This window comes from Schistocerca piceifrons, chromosome 6 (genome assembly GCF_021461385.2).
Source record: "Schistocerca piceifrons isolate TAMUIC-IGC-003096 chromosome 6, iqSchPice1.1, whole genome shotgun sequence".
NCBI lineage: Eukaryota > Metazoa > Arthropoda > Insecta > Orthoptera > Acrididae > Schistocerca > Schistocerca piceifrons.
Genome location: NC_060143.1, coordinates 369,537,000 through 369,560,348, shown reverse-complemented (window position 1 = coordinate 369,560,348; position 23,349 = coordinate 369,537,000). Strand labels below are relative to the sequence as shown.

At 40.9% G+C, this 23,349-nt stretch overlaps 1 non-coding gene across 1 annotated transcript; it reads right to left on the bottom strand.

The window, feature by feature from the left end:
* Positions 1 to 804: 804 nt before the first annotated feature.
* On the bottom strand, positions 805 to 877 carry Trnaa-cgc. The gene has a single exon. It is a non-coding gene; the product is annotated as a tRNA-Ala (tRNA).
* Positions 878 to 23,349: the final 22,472 nt, after the last annotated feature.

The following is a 23,349-nucleotide window of genomic DNA, read 5'->3' as shown; positions in this document are numbered from 1 at the left end:
ACATGTTTGATTTTGAACAGATGTGTTTTGCGGTACGAACGGGTTCTGGGACTCGATCATCAAAGAGGTACTGGAAATATGGGTCCAGATGATCTCGGCAACCGAGGTAGCGGTTTTCAGGTGAGCTCTGCATAGGCTGTAGCGCTAGCATGAATATGTCACGAGCGCTCTGATGTGAAAGCAGCGAAGGCAGCGGATGGAATAGACAAACAGCACCCAGTCGCCAGGTCAGGATCCTCCAACATGCCGAGAGTCCGCAACACAATCTTCGGCGACCATTCCAGAGGCGTGCGACTGGCAGCGTCATAACTATATGACCTGGACATGAACCCGACGCTCCACCTGAAGATGACGAGTGGGAAACGTGTCGATTAGTTGTAGCAGAACGATACCTCGACTCGGCTGATAACCCAAGAAGACTTCACCACCAAAATTCCCCACGAAAGCTTGCATTCCCATATGAAACCATTCTTTTGCACCACGATAATGCACCTGTGCTCACTTCTTTACTTTTTCGTAAATTTTTGGCCAAAGACAATCATGTTCCACCCTCCGTATTCGCCAGATGTGACCCAAAGTGTTTATTTTTCTTTCCCTCAAAGTAAATAAAACCTTTTACAAGCGTAGATGGTTAGCTTAGGTTAGTGTTGTTTAACGTCTCATCGACAACGAGGTCATTAGAGATGGAGCGCCAGCTCGGGTTAGGGAAGGATGGGGAAGGAAATCGGCCGTGCCCTTTGAAAGGAACCATCCCGGCATTTGCCTGAAACGATTTAGGGAAATCACGGAAAACCTAAATCAGGATGGCTGGAGACGGGATTGAACCGTCGTCCTCTCGAATGCGAGTCCAGTGTGCTAACCACTGCGCCATCTCGCTCGGTCAAGCGTAGATGATATTAAATACGCATTGCTGAGAGAGTTAAAAGTAATCCCAATAGCAGAGTTCGAGTAGTGTTTCCGTGATCGGGAAAACCCTTGCGAGTGTGTAATTCCTAATGGAGGCATTTTGAAAGGGACTATAGTGCCGATCGAAAAAACACTTCGGACATTCGCGACGGCACTATAGTGAGCTTAGCAATCGTAGATTTACTTCTGAAAGAGGTCGAGTGGATACTACAACACATACAAGATATTAGATCCATTTATTGAAACTTATACAATCTGAAATACTTAACTTGGAAACAATCCATGTTCACAAGAATGTACCATATGTATCTGTTACTGTCTCTGTACTCCATAACTTATCGCCAGACACAATACAGAATGATAGTCATGTCCCAATGTACAGTTGAATATAAACTTCGATACAATTCATTATAATACAACTCGCGCTGTTGGACCTGAAGCAAGACGGGAAGAGTCGAGCAGAGCGGCACTGCGCATTGACGAAAGTACTCTTCCAGAGGCGGCGGCGTATGGAAACTCTTGAGGGCCTGTCTATGCTGGCGTTTCTCATTTGTTGCTGCGTCAGACAGCCACGTCCTTACTTGTGGTTCCGCTGTGAGGTACCAAATTTGACATGAGACCCTGTTCTTCGCATGACACCACAGGGGTAACATCGACGTAGACGAAAATATAAAATTTTTTCCAGAAATAAAAATTTCCCTATGTTCTACGAATACGCCTTGTATTACACGTAGTCTAATATTACACGTAGTCTAATGCAGACCAGTCATCAACTTGTTCGTTCATTCGAACATCACAAGTGGAGACGACAGAAATAATAGTCAGTTTATATGTTGTTTTCCTTTATTTTTCAGTTTTTAAGAGCGATCGACAAGTTAGAGAAATAAAAGAAAAACGGTAAATATTGCGAGAGAAAAACAAGTTAATGGAACCAGAATTTTATCTTTAGTGTAATGTAAAGATGGAAATCATGACCGCACAGCAAATGGTTCAAATGGCTCCAATCACTATGGGACTTAACATCTGAGGTCATCAGTCCCTTATACTTAGAACTACTTAAACCTAACTAACCCAAGGACAACACACACATCCATGCCCGAGGCAGGATTCGAACCAGCGACCGTAGCAGGTGCGTGGTTCCGGACTGAAGCGCCGCACATGCAGCCAGTAACATGAACAGGAAGGAATAATTACCAACCGGTGATGTTCGTCCTAGTAAAATTCTTGTTCAACCAGCTCTCACGGTTGAAAGACGCAAATCAAATGTTGATGTAATAAACCAAGTGGAATCGGAAAAGTGTACTTTTTTTACAGTCCTCCAACCGGGTTTCTATTTTCAAGAAAGATAATAAACTCAAATCTGCTAGAATAGCGGATCACTCCGTCAACACAACACTCGGCAAAACATAGTGCAGTGACTAGGAGGGTTTTCATCTCTTCGGCTTTCAAGGAGCGGCTGCCAGACCAGATTACTATTGGTACACGTCCAGCTTTGTTTGTGAATGAACTGCGAAAATGTGATTACATTTCAGCATAGGCAATCAGGCTGTGTAGCAGAAACGACTGTTTACGCAAATTCAGCATGTTGTTTTATTTCGCCGAACAATTTTTTGTGTGGGTTTATTTATTCACTCGCATTAATGCCTGCCTGCGAAACGTAATGAAATTCACGAATGTACACAACACAGTATTTACTCTGTCAACAAGGATGTAACGTAATGTGCTACTTTTAACGAATTAACTCTATAAACAGCTACGAATAAAAACAACTTATAATCCGGCTATTTTTTTAAGTTTTTTCAGTCATTTTTGTTAACCACACGTGTTTGTGACGTCTACGATTTTTAATTGTTTATGTTAATTTCTCTCCATGCTGCATATGACAACCATAGTGAATCAGTTCTTAGGAATTGAGTTGTTTGCTTAATCTAACATAGTTTTTTTCTGATCCGTGCGGCATATGATCAAAGCAGTGTCTTAGCATGATTTTCAGATAAGCAGAAAGAACATGCACTATCCGGACGTTTTCAGATGTTTCATGTTTTATGGTCCACCGGACAGATGGCCGTTGGCATGCACGCCCCTGCAACAATCGTCGGAAGGGTCCAGACAGGAGGAGGGAGCGTTAGGGGTTGGGGAATGCTTTCGTGGCCTGGCATTCCCAGAGTGATCTCGTTATTCTGGAAGTCACAGTGGATCAACACACGTATGCATCCATTCTTGAGAACCATGTCTACTGCTACAAGCAGTCTGTTTTTTCCTCGACATGATGGCATCTGCTCGCAGGACTATGCAACATGTCACACACCTCACAGTGTTGAAGGAGCACCAGGCTGAGTTTGCCGTACCCCCTGAGCACCAAACACGCAGAATTGAAACCCAATGGAACCTGGGCACCAAACACACAGAATTTAAACATAATGGAAAATGTTTCAGACTCTCTAGACTGGGCTGTTCGCGCCACATATCCTCAACCGAGAAATCTAGTGCAGTTGGCCACAGCGCTGGAGTCGGCATGACTCCATACGTCTGCTGGTACCTTCCAGAACGTCAGTCACTCTCTTCCTGCACGTCTGCCGTGCGGAAGGTAGCTATTCAGACTTTTGACAGGAGGTCACATTAAGGTGACGGGACTGTGTAATTATGATTGCTGTGGCGTCTGTTGACTACTACTGTGGTATCTGTTGACCATTGTTAAGCCTTGAGTATTCCAGGATAATACTGCATTGGCTGGAGCACGCACAGGGAAAGAATAACAACAGATAAAAGTAAGGAAGATTAAAGCCCCATCAACAGCGAGGTCCTTAGGACGGCACACAAGCTTGGATTTCGAAAGAATGGGGAAGGAAAGAAAATCTGCAGTGTCCTTTTCACTGGAGCCATCCCGGCATCCAACTGGAGCAATTTAGGGAAATCACAGCATACGAAAACATAGATGGCCAAACACGGATTGTACCCATCGTCCAGCCAGATACAAGTCCAGTGTGCCAATCAGTCAGGGCACCACCTCTCTCGATGACAGGGAGAACACTTGGCGAGGCACTTCAGTCTAGTTGAAGAAGAACACATGGCGCCGAGAGTGCTATTCTGTTTGGAGGTTCGGATGAGTCAAAGTGTGTTAAAAGCCGCTGCTGCCTCGTTGTGGTAGCCTTGCCAGTGTCTGCCACTGCCTCCTTTCCACACGATGCTGCTGACGGCATCGAAGGGCATCCCAGGGGGCCGTGATTCACCGCACCCATATGGCCGAGGACGCTGAGCAGATCGGCAGTCCCGGGCACCACTTCTTAGTCAGCTCGCCGCCTACCTGCCACTGCATGGTGAGCTTTGAGCCTCCGAATGGCCTTCAGCAGCAGTCCTCTTCCAATGCAAGCGTCGTCCCGCTGTAAACCACAACTTTTAATCTCGTGTAACACGTCTCTCTAACGTTACACACTGTAGAATTTTGCTCTCTGGTCTTCCAGACAGTATTTGTTTTATTAATTTCTAGTAATACGGGCCCATAGCTTCAATAATTTTTTAAAATGAACAGCTTTCAGCTGTTAGTGTTTTACATTGCGACTGTGAATCCGTCTTTATTCCATTTTCAAGCATATAGAAGCCATAATACAGCCTAATGAGAGCAATGTAAAGTGGGAATAGCAATATATACAACCAGTTTTGCAGTTTGTTAACATTCGTAAATTTTGACATCTAGATTTACGTTAGACAGAGATAACTTCGTAATGCGTACGTCAAAGAACAGACAGAATAGCCGAAAATTTTCATAAAACTAATGTACGAATCGGATTCTGCACGAGCAACAAAGTCGGAGCAATAGTAAGACGTACCACCCACATAACAGAACTGTTTACGCAATCAGGAATGTATAAAGTGAAATGTCGTGAATGGAAAGTTTCAATGTTGGGCAAACAGCTAGAAGTGTTTCCACCAGATTCAGAGAGCACCACAAACATAAGCGAGCACTGTAAATCTCCATCAAAACATAAGCGAAACTGTAAACCTCCATTCAGTGCACAGCTACGAAACTACAGTCACAATAGAAGCAGCATTCAGGAATCTCCAAAGGTACTACCAAGGGTAGAGAAAGGCAGATTGATGGACGCTCTAGAACAAACTGAAATTTATAGCGCCTTCAAAGAACAAGCACCATTCATGCTGAATGAACAAAGAGACCTCAGAAAAAATTCTCTGTTATTTCACACATTTACTAATTCCAGGCTAGATGGTAGTGGGATGGTTCAAATGGCTCTGAGCACTATACGACTTCTGAGGTCATCAGGCGCCTAGAGCTTAGAACTAATTAAACCTAACTAACCTAAGGACGTCATACATGCCCGAGGCAGGATTCGAACCTGCGACTTGTAGTGGGACAAAGGGACTGACAATTGGGAACATTTGTGAGACCATTTCAATTTCTATTATTTGGCTTGTAACCAAGGAAACCTCCCGAAAACCTTTATCAGAACCGAGGGATCTGAACTACTTTTGCCGGCCGGGATGGCCGAGCGGTTCTAGGCGCCACAGTCTGGAACCGCGCGACCGTTTAAGTAGTTCTAAGTTCTAGGGGACTGATGACCTCAGAAGTTAAGTCCCATAGTGTTCAGAGCCATTTGAACCATTTTACGTGTGCTTCCGTCTCCCGAATGTTTCGGATAATTCTAGAGAGACTTGCTATTTACGCATTTGTTCACGATACGCATGCACGAGAAATTGGCGTCACTATTTGGAGAAACGCATCTAGGTAGAGAGGTACGTTCGCTTCTGAAAATTATTTGCTTGTTCAGTAGAATCTGTGATGTGACGCAAATCACACGTTGATGTAATAAACCAACTGCAAGCGCAAGTGAATTCGGAAATAATGTTTGCGTGAAGTACGCATCATCTTGCTTTTGAGTACCTTTGTGGAAGAATGCAAGAGGGGAAATCAAGTGAAGTAAAATAAATATTTCCGTTGATTTTTAGCCCCATTGTATTCATTATCGACGTATATGTATCTCAATTTATTACAAGGTTCCTAAACCTTAACGGTGGTTTATCTGATTACATTTCAGTTCTATCGTGATGTGGAAATTCCAATGAATTGCTAAAACTCTCAAGTTCTTTTTTTTTTTTTAAATTAGCGATGGAATCCCGAGGTCTTATGCTTCTCGAAGTACAAATGGAAATTTCTAAACTCGTGTACCATCTGCGGAGAGGGACTGTGAAAATTTCATAATTCTCTGTAATAAACAAAATGATCTACTCGTATTCAAATCCAGAAGATCAGAGGCACTCTACAAGTAGGGAAAACACATGACAGCCAGTATAGATTCAGAGATACTGCACAAGAAGCGTCAGGCTTTCGGATCCCTCTACTGGAATTGACACGGTAGATCATTGGCCTCATGTTACAGACACAAGGCGCAGGTGTAAAACACCAAACTGTAATTGACAAACAGTATTAATGTGTAGTAAGTGTAACATTCATCTGTGCCTAAGCAAGAGAATAAGCTATTTTCGAGAATTTCGTAAATAAGGTTGTACCGTATTACATGTAATTATTTCAAATGTGTGCCACTACGTAGTTTTTCATTTTTAAAGATGTAAATCCTATTTATCGTCAAAATATCAAATAAGAAGGTTTTCTGAAGTAAGTGTTGTAAATATTCGAGTCCCTAATGCCTGTTGTCGCAAATATGCGACATACCCCATTATACTACAAGGCGCGTCAAGAAGCTTCCGTTTGAGGGTTTTGCTACAACCTATATGCAACATAGCGCAACTCTGATTCGGATGTATAAGCATCGACATGTGGGCAGAGGATTAGGGTAGCATTCGAGTCTTTACGATGTGCATGCGGTATTTTGAATCCCGCCTGGAAGGTGGCGCGTGGGTCTGCTCCGGAGATCCGTAAAGTAGGCCGAATGAAGGAAGCGAGTAGGAGCAGGTGAGGTAAAGCACTTCGGTACACAAGTAAAGTTAAAAAGGTTTACTATAGTCCAAAACAACGTACACAACTGAGTACGTAACTTGGTACAGATGAGCACGTAGGTGCGACGTCTTAGACCCGTCGTAACTGATACAAAGTCTCTATAGCAAGCTAAGCTGAGCGATGTTTCCCGGCCATCTGCACTTGATGAAATGGGCTGAAAGTAGAGCGGCGCTCGATGAGCTCACAGCGTCTGCTAGAGGGCGCTGTGGTCGGCGTAGTTCGTCCGCTTTCATAGTGCCAACCTGCGAGCGAGCACCTACGCTGCGGCATCGGAACTATCGATATCACACGGTAAATTCGGAAACGTAAACTATGGTGACGTATTACCAAATGCGTCGAAACAGGACCATCGTGCTGTTATTTTGTGCATGGGTGCCGGAGGAGAAACACCGGTAGACATCCATCAGGGAATGAAGAATATCTATGGAAGACCATGTCTGTCGTAAGCCACCATTGTGGAATGGGGCGCCAAGTGGTGCCGCTGCTTCATGATAACGCACGCCCCTGTATCGCAAATGTCGCGAAGCAGAAATTAGGCTATTTCATGAGGAAGACACCCGATTACCCATCCTATAGTCCTGATCCTCCTAATGCGATTATCAGACCTTCGGTTCCTTAACGAAAGCCTTGAAGGGTCGACGATTTCTGTGAGATGAGGCTGTGTAGCAGGCAATTACGGTATTCTTGACGCAGCAGGATACCGTGTTTTACCAAACTGGTATCTCCAACTGGTGCGTCGATGCTCACGGCGATTGTGCTTGACAGGCATATCGACTGTGGACTGAACGACCTTTCTGATCGCGCCTTACATATTACTCTGTTATTATTGTATCTGACCTTATGTACTCTATAATACTTCATTACTGGTTACAACATGTATTTTTTATTTTTTTCTCAAGTAGATATTTATTTTGGTTCTAAGGGGATATGCCCGAGGCAAAAATATGAGTCCTTGGGTGTATGAGCGAGTAAATATTTGCGTCAACACGAAATAAACACGATGGCATGCACAATATATACGGTGTACATATTCAATGCCGCCTAAGACTTCTCCTGTTTCGCATTTTATCAGAGCGTCGTGCATGCATTAAGGTGGTGGCTGACTGACCATACCATCTGGCGGGCAGCACAGGCGCTGGTGGGATCAGCTGTTCTCCACGAGGCTACTTCTCGCCGTGTCTATCGGCGTGTTTGTTTGGAGAAAGTCGTGCAAATCGCGGAGTTCCATACATTTCCCAAATGTTACCTGCTACGACGGTCCATCAGATTTTCCGTAGCGCGAATTTCTCAGAGTCTTTAATAATGCGTTCTCAAAACCTTGTTGTGGGAAAAACGGTTTTTTAATCGTACTCCACTGAATGTCTGGTGGGGATACATTGTTCGTCAGTAGCAGATTTGGTTTGTTCCATGCACAGAATACATACAGCATTCTGTTTAGCTGCGAGACGGGGAAATATCTTCGTCAGCCTTTGATGGCTCACCTCAGTGTGACCGGCAGGTGCTCAACAGAAATAACGTGAAGAGAACGACGACCAGCTGCAAGCCTCAAACTACTTTGGACGATATATATCTTTCTCAGTCAGTCAGACATTCAGCTGTAAGGGTTTTTTCACACTCTTTTTACCTCATCCATAATTTTTTAAAAAAAATGGCCAAGCACGAGTAAGATTCGCGTTCTGAAAGTTGTGTACTAATTTAATTATGCATATAATTAGTTCATCCAACTGAGGAATAGAGAATCTCAATGATTTTTGACTGTTACCGTTATTGATACTGGTAAGACATTGATACTAGGAATTCCAACACTTACGAGAATATCTTAAGTTTAAATTTTGTGTATAATTTCCCATTTACTATTGTAATTCCTGAGAGAAAGGTATGTTAACAGACACGTAGACAGCCAGGCGTATGACAAGTGACAAGAAATATGTTTTTCGTGTGTAAAAGCTACAAATTAACAACTTTTTGACTTTCCACTTAGCTTTATTAAGAAACCGAGCTTTTCGTCAAATTTCATGATTCTCGGTCAACGGGAAGTATTCTATAGGTTTTGATGAGTGAGTTTCCGAGTATCAAAATGTGATACAAATAGCCTTATTGTTTGGCTGCATTGATTTAGAAGCTCAAATTTTTTCAGCGCCAGGAGACCATAGACCTTAGAAACTGACAATAATTTCAACTTCATACGCAAATCAGTTCCTGATAAAAAAAATGGTCTCAACAGTCAGACACACAGACAGACAGACAGGCAATGAAACGATCCCTGTAAGGGTGCCGTTTTCGTCGATTAAGGTACGGAACCCTAAAAAACAGTAAAATATAAAATAGAACTAGAATTTTAAGAGAATCAATTTTGCTCAAAATTTTGGAAACATTATAGAATGTCAGCGACTGTTCTTTGTGTTCGAATAAAAGTGTCAGTGGAAACAGCAACTTGTTTTCTTCCTATTGCTGGTCACTGGTCTCTGTTATCACAGCCATCCCTAAAACATCATTAATTATCATTTTTGTTTTGTATCATTGTAATATCTTAAAGATTTCAGATACAAGTTTGCCTTTCTTCAAGCTATCACGCCACATAAGACGTTTAATAGTATTACCTTGTATGTTCCCACAGGGATATTCCCCGAGGCTTGTTTCTTCCATTTTTCCCATGCTTCAGATGAATAATAACGTAAGGAAGTAGCGCATTGAAGCAATTAATGTTCTTTTCGCAGTTGCGTGCCGATCTCACTGAGTGGCGACGTCAGTTAACGTTCCGGCCAAAGAAACGTCTGATTCCTGCCCCGAGTTTTGGAGGGAGCTGAAATGTCTGCAGTATTGCGAACAGTAACCTCATTGATACAAATGAAGTTCATTCGAACTGGCTTTATTTCAAATAAACGGAGATGATAACGGAAAATAAAATACAAAAACGAATGGGCCTGGCGTGGAGCAGCAGCAGCAAATACTTTGAAATCAGAATTGATGGCAGTGAGGCTTAATGCATTTTCTGTGTACTTTGAGAAAAGTACCTCAGTGTTTACGCTTTGGAAAACGTCTCTTTGCATTTGTTTCATGCGCACACATTTCTCTGTGTGCTAAGCGCACGAGTACCCCACAGATTGCTTCTCTTCTCATAACTTGTCAATTTCGACCATTTACTTATGTTTCCTAGAATAACACTTGTTCTATTCTAAGTCTACAATGTGTGTTAAGCTATGGACAGCTGCTTTTATCAGCAGCGGTTTAAATTAATACTGTAAAAATTTGTTTTTATAATCTGCCGATCCAAGTGAAACTGATAGATAATATTTGCGTTTCATAATGACTTTAAACACAGGAACTTTTTTATTTTGGATCTACAATGTCCTTCAGCCAGCAAACAAAAGGCGAAAAACTCAATCTGTTGGAGTCCCAGGGAATCTACAAAGATTTAGCCCACAGTCTTGATTTAATCCTATATGATCAAATGCAGCTTAAAATTTCTGCTCTTCTAAACATCACATGATCCTCGCAGTTTTACATTACTTCACACACTGTTTGTTCTTTCATATTCCTCCGTTTTCCTGTATTCATTTATTTCTTTTTATTTTATTGCAATTCTTTATGTACTCCATGTATTCTGTTTTTAACGACTATTAATTCTTTCTTTTAATTGGTTTCTCTATCAATTTACATGTTTAATAACTGTTGAAGTAATCTTCATGTACTAATTTTATGTGGCTTCTTTATTTAATGTAAACTGTCATACAGGCACTGTTTTCGAATATAGTATTAATTTTTTTCTCTGTTTGCTCCCTTCATATTTATTTATTGTTCGACTTTTCGCCTTTAAATTGTATTACCACCACACTGTCAAAGATAACATTCGCTGTGTGTTTGTGCCTCAGTCTAGATGTGTAACATCTATTCCAACGTCGTTTACAAAAATCGGAACTTCTTTGGCGACGGACTTAAGTTAAAATCTGATAATAAACTTGTAAGCGGAAAACGGGTTAACTCAATAAATGAATGCTGTAGAACATAAGCTATATAGAAATTTTCATTTGCTAAAATGCGTTGAAATAAATTACTCTGAAACTATATTGAAAATTTAATGTGCTTTAAAGTATTTTTATTTTATTTTAATTTATTGGCGTTTTGCTTAAACGTTATGATGTGTTGGCTGTGTATGTACAACGAACATCAACAAATTAAAATAAAACGAAAATACGTTGAAACAAACAAAATTTCCAATCGCCCTGTAGACTCTGTGCAGTGAAAATATTATGATACTGGTTATCCTAATTGATACCAGGCTATGAGGATGAGTGTTATGTTTTTCAGATCGGTCCTGTGCGTAATAAAACGTTATCCTAACATAATGCCTCTGCCCATTTAATTTATATTCTTCAATGTAGTGTCATAATGGAGCACGACAATGTGTATTTATGATGATATTATTTTGACAATTTACTTTTGCTTTCATGTGTGTTGCCTTCGAGGAGATATTTATCACGAAGTAATTTCAGGTTAGGAGATTGAGCAAGAAAAAGCATACAAAGTTGCAGTTTAGATTTTTCCAGTTTGGTCAGTGCAGTCATTACACCATATCATTAGATTCTTTGTTTCGTGTTCAAGATGATCTTCAGCCAATCTAAACACTAGAAAGCCCTTTCACTGCCGACTCTTCCACCAATCTCAAATCATGGAACAGTCACTGTTGGATGCTACAGTGTGTGTAGTTAAGTTAAATGTCTGAAGCTAGTGCATATAAAAGGATTGGGCTTAGTGAAACACGGTGTCAGAATGTATATCTGGAGGTCCGTACTGATTGCCATCTTTGTATTATCTGCTTTTGCCCCTTTTTTGTCACCATTCTTCTGTACAGCCTCTTCCGAATGAGACTTCCTCCTTCTTGTCTTCTCGACAGACATCTTCCAGACATTTCTAAATAATTCACAGTCGTACACGTGTCCTTATTTGGGAAATAGGATGAATGATTGAGGTCAACAGTGAACGTCTTCCAGAAGAGGCACTCCCTTGCTAAGCTCTCAGAAACAGTATTATATTCCTTAAAGTCTGTTAACATACGCTGTATACACAATTGTTGTCTTAAGGCAGGGACCGGGATACTTTTTCTGTGACCTTTCTGTGGAACAGTTGCTGTCGTACTGAGGTTTCCACAGTGTCGGTTACTGACTTAGTAATTTTGTACGGTGGTTTAGATTATCCTCTTTGCTCATAGGTCACCGTTCCATGAATGTTCTTTTGAATTGAATTCCTGACAACCTCACCTCATAGAATGAGATTTTCACTCTGCATCGGAGTGTGCGCTGGTATGAAACTTCCTGGCCGATTAAAACTGTGTGCCGGACCGAGACTCAAACTCGGGACCAGTCCCGAGTTCGAGTCTCGGTCCGGCACACAGTGTTAATCTGCCAGGAAGTTTCAACCTCACCTCATCTCACCCAGTCAAATGCCGCTTAACACGCTGGAATCGTTTTACATTCAATCCCCAACGTGTGTAGCCCAGTCGTTGTTCTTGTATTTTTGATTTCTCTACCAGTTTTATCACTTTTTTGGGTATTTATTTAATTAGGGTCACAATTACTTTCGATTTGGAGGTAACAGTTTGAATCCTGGTGGTGGAAGACATTTTCACGCCCAACATTTCGCCAGCAAAGAGGCCGAAGAGTTGATGCCTTAAGATTCCTGTTCACCAGACTTTAGACCAGTGCGATGGATTAAATTCGATACCTATAACCTACCTAATATGTGTTAGATACATTTTACTCACTTTTCAATTACGGCTTGAGTTGTGTAAGCGTATCTCATGTGGCTATAGAAATTGTCTTGTTCTATGTTCATGTTACGACTGGTCACGGGGAGAATATGTGACGCCTTCGAAGACGGGCCGCGCTATCAAATATCTCGTCGCAAGCCTTATCACATCGAGGGTCATCCTCCGCCAGAGCAACTTTCACATATTGTTACAGTCTGTTCTGTGAGACTTTTATCGTACCAATGATTTGTAGCCTTATATTAATGGAACTGTACTGATTGTGAGTGGATTTCAGTTCGTCAAATTCGCTTCTTCATTTTAATGTGCAAAGCTTATAAATGTTTATTGAAGACTCAAAGCTAATTTAATAGTTGTCTAGATTTCCAAATTCTGAATTTTGTGGGGAGTGGGGACGAACATTAATTTTATCGTAAGAACATATTTGAATTTTTATTATACGTTGGAACCTGGAATGTACGTCATAAAGTTGGTGAGTTATTCAGACGTGTTGTAAGGTGTCAGGCAAATCCAACACATTCCATGAAAACCCTGACATGATAGCAAATCCGGCAGTATGTCACATAGCTCCGAATAAATCCTGACATTAAATTAACCAAAGTAATACGATCAACGTGTGAGCAAATGGAATACCACAGACTAACACAAGAATGCCTAAATGCATGTCATACCTTCCCAACGTGAAACGTCGCAGTTCCGAGGGGAGAAACGAGAACAGAAGCCGAGAGCAGAGTCGTGTAGGCCAGGAAGCCCTACGATAAGGGACGGACACCCACGTAGCCAGTCGACCGCCAAGACCACCCCCAGCCCATGTTAAAAGATAGAGCCCTCCAGAAGAACAGTATAGATCTTCCGATAACACTAAAAGGGCCACACCAGCTGCAAGTTTTAGCGTGAGACTATACGCGTTGCTGTTACGTAGCAAACATTAATAACATTGCCCCACCACGAAAAGAATAACTTTTCTCATTGGATAGACAGAATTTTTGTAGGCGGAGCTTAAGGTTAATATTGAGACCCTGATTGGTCAGCTGAAAACACAGCCAGATACCTTTTTCTTATACCAGCTTCGGTAAATTGTAGTGAGGAGAGGTTAGAGAAAAAGTTGCTTCCGAGACGGCGAGGTGTGTGGAGCTGCGCCGCCCGCCGCCCCCTGATGAAGCCTAACCAACGACAAGGTAATGAACACATGCGATGTCGCATCAGAGCGCATAAGGCTTCACTCAGAACTGCAGAAGTCTCATCTTTTACATCCCCTTTTTGCGTAATAATAGTGTCGATCGTCAATTAAAGCTCATGGTATTCACATTTGCTACTTGAAGTTAAAATGTGAAGCGCGATGATTTATCTGTTTTATAACTATTGAGAAGCCACATCAGCCACTGTAATTTATGACAAGTTAAATAAGTAATTAAAGATAATTGAGGGTCACTGTAGACCATTTTGATAGTTTTCTCTTTTATGAAACTTAAACCTAAATTATAGATGTGATATGGCATAAGTCATCCTTCGATCCATTATAGAACTTGGAAACTCATTCAGGGGATATTCGTTCACATTTTCGTTGAACGAAATTTGTTTTTATCATCCTGTATCAAAATATTTCCTTTTATCAATAGTGCAATTTATAAACAATATTTTGTGAGTAGAATAAAAATTCCAATGGTAAACTTAACTACTTTCTCGACGTTATTTTACCAGCTAACTAAAAATAGGAAAGCGTTAAACCCCTTCCACTAATTTTAGTTAGTATTAAGATTCTTTTACAGGGAGTGCAGTGGAGCTGACACTGAAATAATTAAGTATTTCATTATATCATCGCTAGTCTCACTGAACTCTTATAAACTCTACATGTCATGTGTGGTCTGGCGTCTCCTTACCAGCAACAGGTCCCAGGTTCAACCTAGTCAATTCCCTAAAAAACACGCTCAGAGCGTCATTTCGTGAAAGTGGTAGGGAGACACGACTTAGAACTAACAGACACCACACAGAATGTTAGAGAATGGCGACCCTGGCAGGATGGTAAAATACCGTGATTGAAGGTTTACCACATGCCCAACTAGGTCAGAAAAATATCCTGTTGAAAAATTTTCGTAACAAAAAAACTTTTCTGAAACGTGTAAATAGTCAAAAACAGTAGCTGCAGCGACAGATAGTAAGAAAGTATTCTATAGAAAGTGAGACATTCTAGCAGAGACAATAGCATAATTAAGTTGTGAATTTTAATATTGTTGGAATTAAGTTTTCTCTCTAATGCAAGCGCACAGGTGGCGGATACGTCGTTGCAAGTTGGTTCTGACCCGACAAGCAAGTGAATGGATTGTCGGTCTTGGGTATAATAAGTGTCAAGTCGTGTGAGCAAAAAGTTCATGAAACGCGTGAGATCGTATGAGCGCATGTTGACGCGAAGTAGGGCGCATGAATTGCTTTTAAACAGAAAGTAAGGGAATCGGAAAGATTAGCAATGGCAGATCGAGACATTGACCGAATTGAGGTAGAGACCCAGCATGAAAACGGACAGAGAATAGAGGACAGCCGGCCGCGGTGGCCGTGCGGTTCTAGGCGCTCCAGTACGGAGCCGCGCTGCTGCTACGGTCGCAGGTTCGAATCCTGCCTCGAGCATGGGTGTGTGTGATGTCCTTAGTAGTTCTAAGTTCTAGGGGACTGATGACCACAGCAGTTGAGTCCCATAGTGCTCAGAGCCATTTGAACCAGTAGAGGACAGTACAACAGACGACGCAGTATCGCGAGAAATAGGACAGATAACGCCCCACACCTAGTATAATGTACGCCAAGGCACAGAAAACGTAGGTCAGCATACGACAGAGGAGCAGGAAAGTAGAGAGACAGTTGATGAGGATTCTAACTTGCGTCTTGAATACGTAGAACCCATAGTACAAGTAACCAGAACTCCTTCACAGCAGAGTACAAGTAATTCGAGCATAAACATGTGACCGCACAGTTCAATGCAATCGGTTACAAACCAACACTTGGGCGAAAATACAGAGCGTAGGACGTCGGAAGAAAACGTAATTGGACCCACCAATCTGGCAGAATTATTACAACAAATGACGGAAACAATGACAAGGCAAAATAAAGAAATAGCGAACCAAATTCAGAATGCAGAAACCACGAGACAAATGCGTGAGATTAAAGAACAAAACAAAAAAAATTCAGTTACACCTAAGTCATATTGAAGGGGAGGCAAAAGAATCTCGAGAAGTGATAGGAAACCTAATAACAGGTCACAATCAATCGAAAACAGACATTGACAAGGTACAAGTGGACGTACAAACATTGCGTAATGACACTCAGGACGAGATTAAAACATTACGTAACAACACCCAGGGAGAAGTCAAGAAACTAGAGAAACAGATAAACGTAATTACTAGCCAACAGCAGATACAGCGCGTGAAATTGCTGAAAACAATGTGTTACACAAACTATCACAAAAGCAGCTCTGAAAAGATACGATAATCGCATAGTCAAAATAGAAGCGCAAACGAAGCAACAATTTCAGAAATTGCGAGCAGAGTTGTTGCAAACCATTGAAGAGCGTAGTGAACAAGATCGAACAAGCACTGAGTCTGCAACCACATCTGTATCTGTAACAGCACTGGAAAAACAAGCAATTAACGAAGATATCATGCATTTTCGATTCCAATCACAGGCAGAAAGTAACATACGTGAAATCAGACAGCCTGCACAGCAACAAACACGTTTCGAAATTCTTGATGAACAAATGGCACCAGAAACACATGCGGAACCACAAATGTGTGTTTCAAGATAGTTTGGATCTTGCAATGAAGCGGCAAGGTTAGCCAGACAACATACCGAACCGATACGTGACAATGGAAAGCCAGGTCGCGAAGAGTACAGTGTAATGCATTCAGCTACGTGTTCACAATCGATGGAAGAAAATTATTGCGTATCACTCCAACGATATCATGCAAGGGTAGGCGAAAGTTACAGTGGACAATATCCAATGGATCTACCACAACCGGAAAGAACGAGGGGAGAAATGACCAGAAACAAAAGTGGCGAAGAATCGCGAATTTCATATGGAACCATGACGAAGTACGACAACGATCATTTCCTCACAGTCAGAAAATTTCAACACTATCGAGAAGGAAACTCATTACATCCACGAACTTTTATTGATCAATTCCGAGTAGGATTACCAGAACACTGGACGCTAGCACACAATTTAGACTTTATACGTGCACACATGTCAGAAACAGTCGCAGAAACCATGGAGAATGTTGCAGCGACATGCCGATCGTACGAAGATTTCAGAGAGAAGTTTCTCTCACGATATCGGTCCAGCGAAGCACAGAACAGAATGAAGTACGAATTATTACAGAACCCATATTTTGAAAATTCAGGAGAGAAGAGTCCCGTGAAATTTTTCGAAGTAATGGCAAAGAAAAATCAATGCTTAGATATACCATACAGTGATGGAGAGTTGATTAAATTATGCGCGATGAAGTTACCATTGAAATACCAGCAATCATTAGTAGGTCGCGGAGGCAATGACATCGAAGCATTTAAAGGAATTCTAAGGGAACTAGAGTTTATATTTTCGGAAGATGACGCAAGAAAAAGACGAAGCGCACGTGAAAACGAAAGCAAAAAGCAGTGGAATCCGCAAGACACAGTACGAAGAAACAATAATTACGAACCACGTGATAACTTCGCACCAAGAACCGACAACAGATTTCAACAAAGAAACGGTTATGGATTTAGAAGGGAATATGGAAATAACTATAATTCACACAGGAACGGCAACAAGTATTACAGAGGGAATAATGACAACCGGAACGGGTACTGGAGAACCAATAGACCGACAAATTATCAACAAAGAAACCAATATCAACAAGCTGAACAAGAAAAGAGAATACAGATAGAAGAGGTGGAGGTAAGACCATAAAACCCCGAAAAACGTTCGAATTGACAGCTAAGCGCACATGCCAAAGAGAATGACGCATCGACCGAGGATAATTGCAGAACCTTGAACAGAGAAGTAAATACCTTATCATGAGAAGAGTCGAAGGAAGAAACAAAACCGTAGGGACCAGTGGTAAACGAAGACAGGAAAATAACGCTATTGTGCTGGGATGAAATTAATTGGGAGAATACTGACGAGGAAGACGAATTATCAGAGGCATGCACAACGAATGTAGAAGGAAAGGACGAAGTAATGAGTATTGCAGAGCTATTTGAGATGGAAACCAGGGAAAGCGAATTCAATGAGGATAATTCGCAGTCAACAGAAGTTGAAAATAAGTTACTAGTGGGCACACAACCCAACGTATATAATAAGGGAAGTTATGAAGCGATAGTTAGAGCATTTAGGTGCGATTATGTGGAAGTAGCGACGAGGAAGGAGAAGATAGACGAGGATGAGGAAAAAGTAGAGGATGTTGAAGCAAGCGTAAATGAAGGAAGAAATAGAGAAGAGGAAATAAAAGAGAGAGAAGTAGCGGTTGAAGCTTATCCTACAGAAAGTTCGAATTCACAGGGGAAAGTCCTGAAAAATGTATGATTCAGTGGAGGATTCGTTGATGCAAGAAGAAGAAGAACAGAACCACGCCTTTCAAATTCAACCAATTGTGAAGGCCATGGTAAAACCGATCCCAGTCAATATTGTAATTGATAGTGGAAGTGAACTGACTGTGATCTCAGAAAATTTATTCATGCAGTGTAATGCCAACGAGGAATTGCCAGTTCTGAAAACACGTAGGATTAAAGTAAGAGGTCCTATTAGAAACAATGCTGCATGCTGTGGAAGTTATGAGACAAACAAGGTCAACTCTTTCGTGCCAAGGTCAAAAGATCGATGCCAACTTTGTGATTATACGTAAACTAACTGTAGATTTCATTATAGGTGCAGATTTTTTAAATGATAGACGAGCAATAACAGATATGGGGAAAGGTAGCATAACAATCGGGAATGTCACACTTCTCTTTGAGCAAAAGCTAAAATTAGAAGAAATAGCAGTTATAAACAAACAATTAAGAATGATGCGAGATAAAGAGGATGATGAATTAGAATGGTATGCACAAAAGGGGGAATCGCCTCAACTCATGTTAGAAAACCATAAAGAAATTGATGAAAAATTTCAGGAAGTTCAAGTAAATAATTAGCACAATATCTCAAGTTTATGTTGCAGATAAGATCGTCAGGAGACAGAAGAATGAAGAGAGAGGAAGGTGGGAAAAAGAAAAAAGTTTCAAGAAAAACAAAAACAAAAATAATGCCAATAGTAGCATAGATTAAGGTGAAGGGATAAAGCGTAGATAGTCTAACAGCATGAAATACTAAAATGCTATACACCATGACACTACACAAAAATAAAAACGAATTTGATGATTCTCTTAGAAGTTAAGACACACTATATCTTAGAATTGTGACATGGAAAGGGCACCAAAATTTGTAAAGCTTTTTAAGAAGGCCTAAAACAATGTAGGTACTAGACATATGTTAGATGATTATAAGTAAAACTTTTTGTAAGAACTGTTGTAAAAACTCCAGCAAGAACCAGATGCAACGACCCACAAGTTGCAACCAGAGAAGTATCAAGAAAGAAAAGGACGTAATTAGCAAGACACGATTCCTACAAGGCAGAAGCATCGAGAGAATGGAAAGGACAGTGAGACCAACAAAGGGCACTTGTATTCGAAGTCGGCAGTAAATCTACTGCTAAGGAGTACCCTACAGGGAAAGACAAGCAAACACCAGACTTTTGCCACTCGTAAACACCGTGACGCGGAGTCGGACGCAGCGGAGCGAGCATAAAACGGCCCGACGAGAAGACCGCTTGGGCAAGCCACCACTGGCAAAATATATGTGTAAAAGTCACAGTACTGCTATTAAACCGCAGTGCTGGAGCACAAAACTGAAGAAAACTTCCACAAAGTAGAAATGACATGTCCAAACAATTTATCAAACTGTTACTAAGAGGAGAACTTCAAAGCAACTAGTTATCAAAATATATTCCCATATCATACCCAGAGAAGAACCAAGAATCAAGTAAGAAGCAAAGAAAAAGCAGGAAGAACAGAAGTTGAAGATTCACAAGATTGAGACCAAGAAAGAAGATGGGTGAAGAATAGACGACATACCTTCCCTAACCCCTATCCTTTTGTAAACTTGTCGTCTGCGAAGTATTACAACGAAAAACAACCACTTTCACCGACATATAACGACGACTTTCACGCATACAAAGCCAGTAAACAACGAGATTCCGCACTCACAGCTCCATTCCATTATGGGATCTCCACGACAGCAATACACCATTGCAAAGCCAACAAGGAATGACAAACGAAGCTGTACATCAAATACTTGCCCACATCCATCTCGCTCAAGTCCATTAACTTCGTGCAAAAATATTCGTCAACCTCATGCATAAACATTCATAGGATAGTGAAAATGTGTGAAATCATTTGATGTAGGAATTGTGCAAAAGACACGTGTGAAAAACTAAACAAGTAAAGCACACCAGGCAGCTAATAAACACCAAAATAACAGTCATTGAGTAAGGACTTAAGTAAAAATAGACAATCGATAAGAATAATGTCATTTGTTGTGAAATGGACAGTGTATAAAGAACAAAAGTAAACATAATAAACACTAAAACTATGTGTTACTTATTTTCTCCTCATAAAAATAAAAGAATAACTATATTTTACTTATTTTCTCCTTATAAAAAACAAAGAATAAAAAAATATCTTGGTGCATGTTTTCCCTTTTTTTAACATTTGTACCATTTGTAAGGATAATATCTCAATACTTATGTATGTATATTTCTTTGTGAAAGCAATTCTTGGAAATTCTTATTTGTTAGTGTAACAATGTTGAAATGAATGTCTAGAAACAAGAACATTTTTTTAATGAGCAACAATATTCACAGTATTTACTTGTACATGATATTTAGAAAATCTACATCTACATCTACATGATTACTCTGCAATTCACATTTAAGTGCTTGGCAGAGGGTTCATCGAACCACAATCATACTATCTCCCTACCATTCCACTCCCGAACAGCGCAGGGAAAAACGAACACCTAAACCTTTCTATTCGAGCTCTGATTTCTCTTATTTTATTTTGATGATCATTCCTACCTATGTAGGTTGGGCTCAACAAAATATTTTCGCATTCGGAAGAGAAAGTTGGTGACTGAAATTTCGTAAATAGATCCCGCCGCGACGAAAAACGTCTTTGCTTTAATGACTTCCATCCCAACTCGCGTATCATATCTGCCACACTCTCTCCCCAATTACGCGATAATACAAAACGAGCTGCTCTTTTTTTGCACCCTTTCGATGTCCTCGATCAATCCCACCTAGTAAGAATCCCACACCGTGCAGCAATATTCTAACAGAGGACGAGCGAGTGTAGTGTAAGCCATCTCTTTAGTGGACTTGTTGCATCTTCTAAATGTCCTACCATCCTCTGGCTCGCCTTTCCCACAATATTATCTATGTGGTCTTTCCAACTGAAGTTGTTCGTAATTTTTACACCCAGGTACTTAGTTGAATTGAAAGCCCTGAGAATTGTACTATTTATCGAGTAATCGAATTCCAACGGATTTCTTTTGGAACTCATGTGGATCACCTCACACTTATCGTTATTTAGTGTCAACTGCCACCTGCCACACCATACAGCAATCTTTTCTAAATCGCTTTGCAACTGATACTGGTCTTCGGATGACCTTACTAGATGGTAAATTACAGCATCATCTGCAAACAACGTAAGAGAACTGCTCAGATTGTCACCCAGGTCATTTATATGGATCAGGAACAGCAGAGGTCCCAGGACGCTTCCCTGGGGAACACCTGATATCACTTCAGTTTTACTCAATGATTTGCCGTCTATTACTACGAACTGCGACCTTCCTGACAGGAAATCACGAATCCAGTCGCACAACTGAGATGATACCCCATAGGCCTGCAGCTTGATTAGAAGTTGCTTGTGTGAAACAGTGTCAAAAGCTTTCCGGAAATCTAGAAATACGTAATCAACTTGAGATCCCCTGTCGATAGCGGCCATTACTTCATGCGAATAAAGAGCTAGCTGCGTTGCACAAGAATGATGTTTCCTGAAACCATGCTGATTACGTATCAATGGATCGTTCCCCTCGAGGTGATTCATAATGTTTGAATACAGTATATGCTCCAAAACCCTACTGCAAACCGACGTCAATGATATAGGTCTGTCGTTAGATGGATTACTCCTACTACCCTTCTTAAACACTGGTGCGACCTGCGCAGTTTTCCAATCTGTAGGTACAGATCTATTGGTGAACGAGCGGTTGTATATGATTGCTAAGTAGGGAGCTATTCTATCAGCGTAATCTGAAAGGAATGTAATCGGTATACAATCTAGACCTGACGACTTGCCCATATCAAGCGATTTGAATTGCTTCGCAACCCCTAAGGTATCTACTTCTAAGAAACTCAGGCTAGCAGCTTTTCGTGTTTCAAATTCTGGAATATTCCATTCGTCTTCCCTGGTGAAGGAATTTCGGAAAACTGCGTTCAATAACTCCGCTTTAGCGGCACAGTCGTCGGTAACAGTACCATCGGCACTGCGCAGCGAAGGTATTGACTGCATCTTGCCGCTTGTGTACTTTACATATGACCAGAATTTCTTCGGATTTTCTACATAATTTCGAGACAATGTTTCGTTGTGGAGCCTATTAAAGGCATCTCGCATTGAAGTCCGTGCCAAATTTCGCGCTTCTGTAAATTTTAGCCAGCCTTCGGGATTTCGCGTTCTTCTGAACTTCGCATGCTTTTCCGTTGTCTCTGCAACAGCGTTCGGACCTGTTTTGTGTACCATGGGGATCAGTTCCATCCCTTACCAATTTATGAGGTATGAATCTCTCAATTTCAGCATGTGTTAGGAATAGACTTTACTTAATTACTACATTTATAAAAAAAATATTTCTAGGAAAACCGATGTGAAAGACTCCTCACTTCCGATAACAAACTTCTTAAAAAAACAAACTTCACACTTAAGTGAAGAAAGAAAATAATTAAAAATTAATAATGATAATAGCATAAAAATATTCTTCTCTTGTCAATATAAACATATTTTTGAGAATAATGTGGAAGAATGTAAAAATATAAATTAGTACTATGAACTAGCATAGAACTAGAATGACGTGGCTGAACAGTATGCAACAAAATTTAGATAAAGGAATAATTTTTAGCTGACTTAGACAACGATTCAATCATTGCCTGACTTCAGTGCAAAAATTAAGTTCGAAGGGTGGTGATGTGTAAGGTGCCAGGCAAATCCAACACATTCCATGAAAACCCTGACATGATAGCAAATCCGTCAGTATGTCACATAGCTCCGAATAAATCCTGACATTAAATTAACCAAAGAAATACGATCAATGAGTGAGCAAATGGAATACCACAGACTAACACAAGAATGCCTAAATGCATGTCATACTCTCTCACCGTGAAACATCGCAGTTCGGAGGGGAGAAACGAGAACAGAAGCCGAGAGTAGAGTCATGTAGGCTAGGAAGCCCTACGATAAGGGACAGACACCCACGTCGCCAGCCGACCGCCAAGACCACCCCCAGCCCATGTTAAAAGATAGAGCCCTCCAGAAGAACAGTATAGATCTTCCGATAACACTAAAAGGGCCACACCAGCTGCAAGTTTTAGCGTGAGACTATACGCGTCTC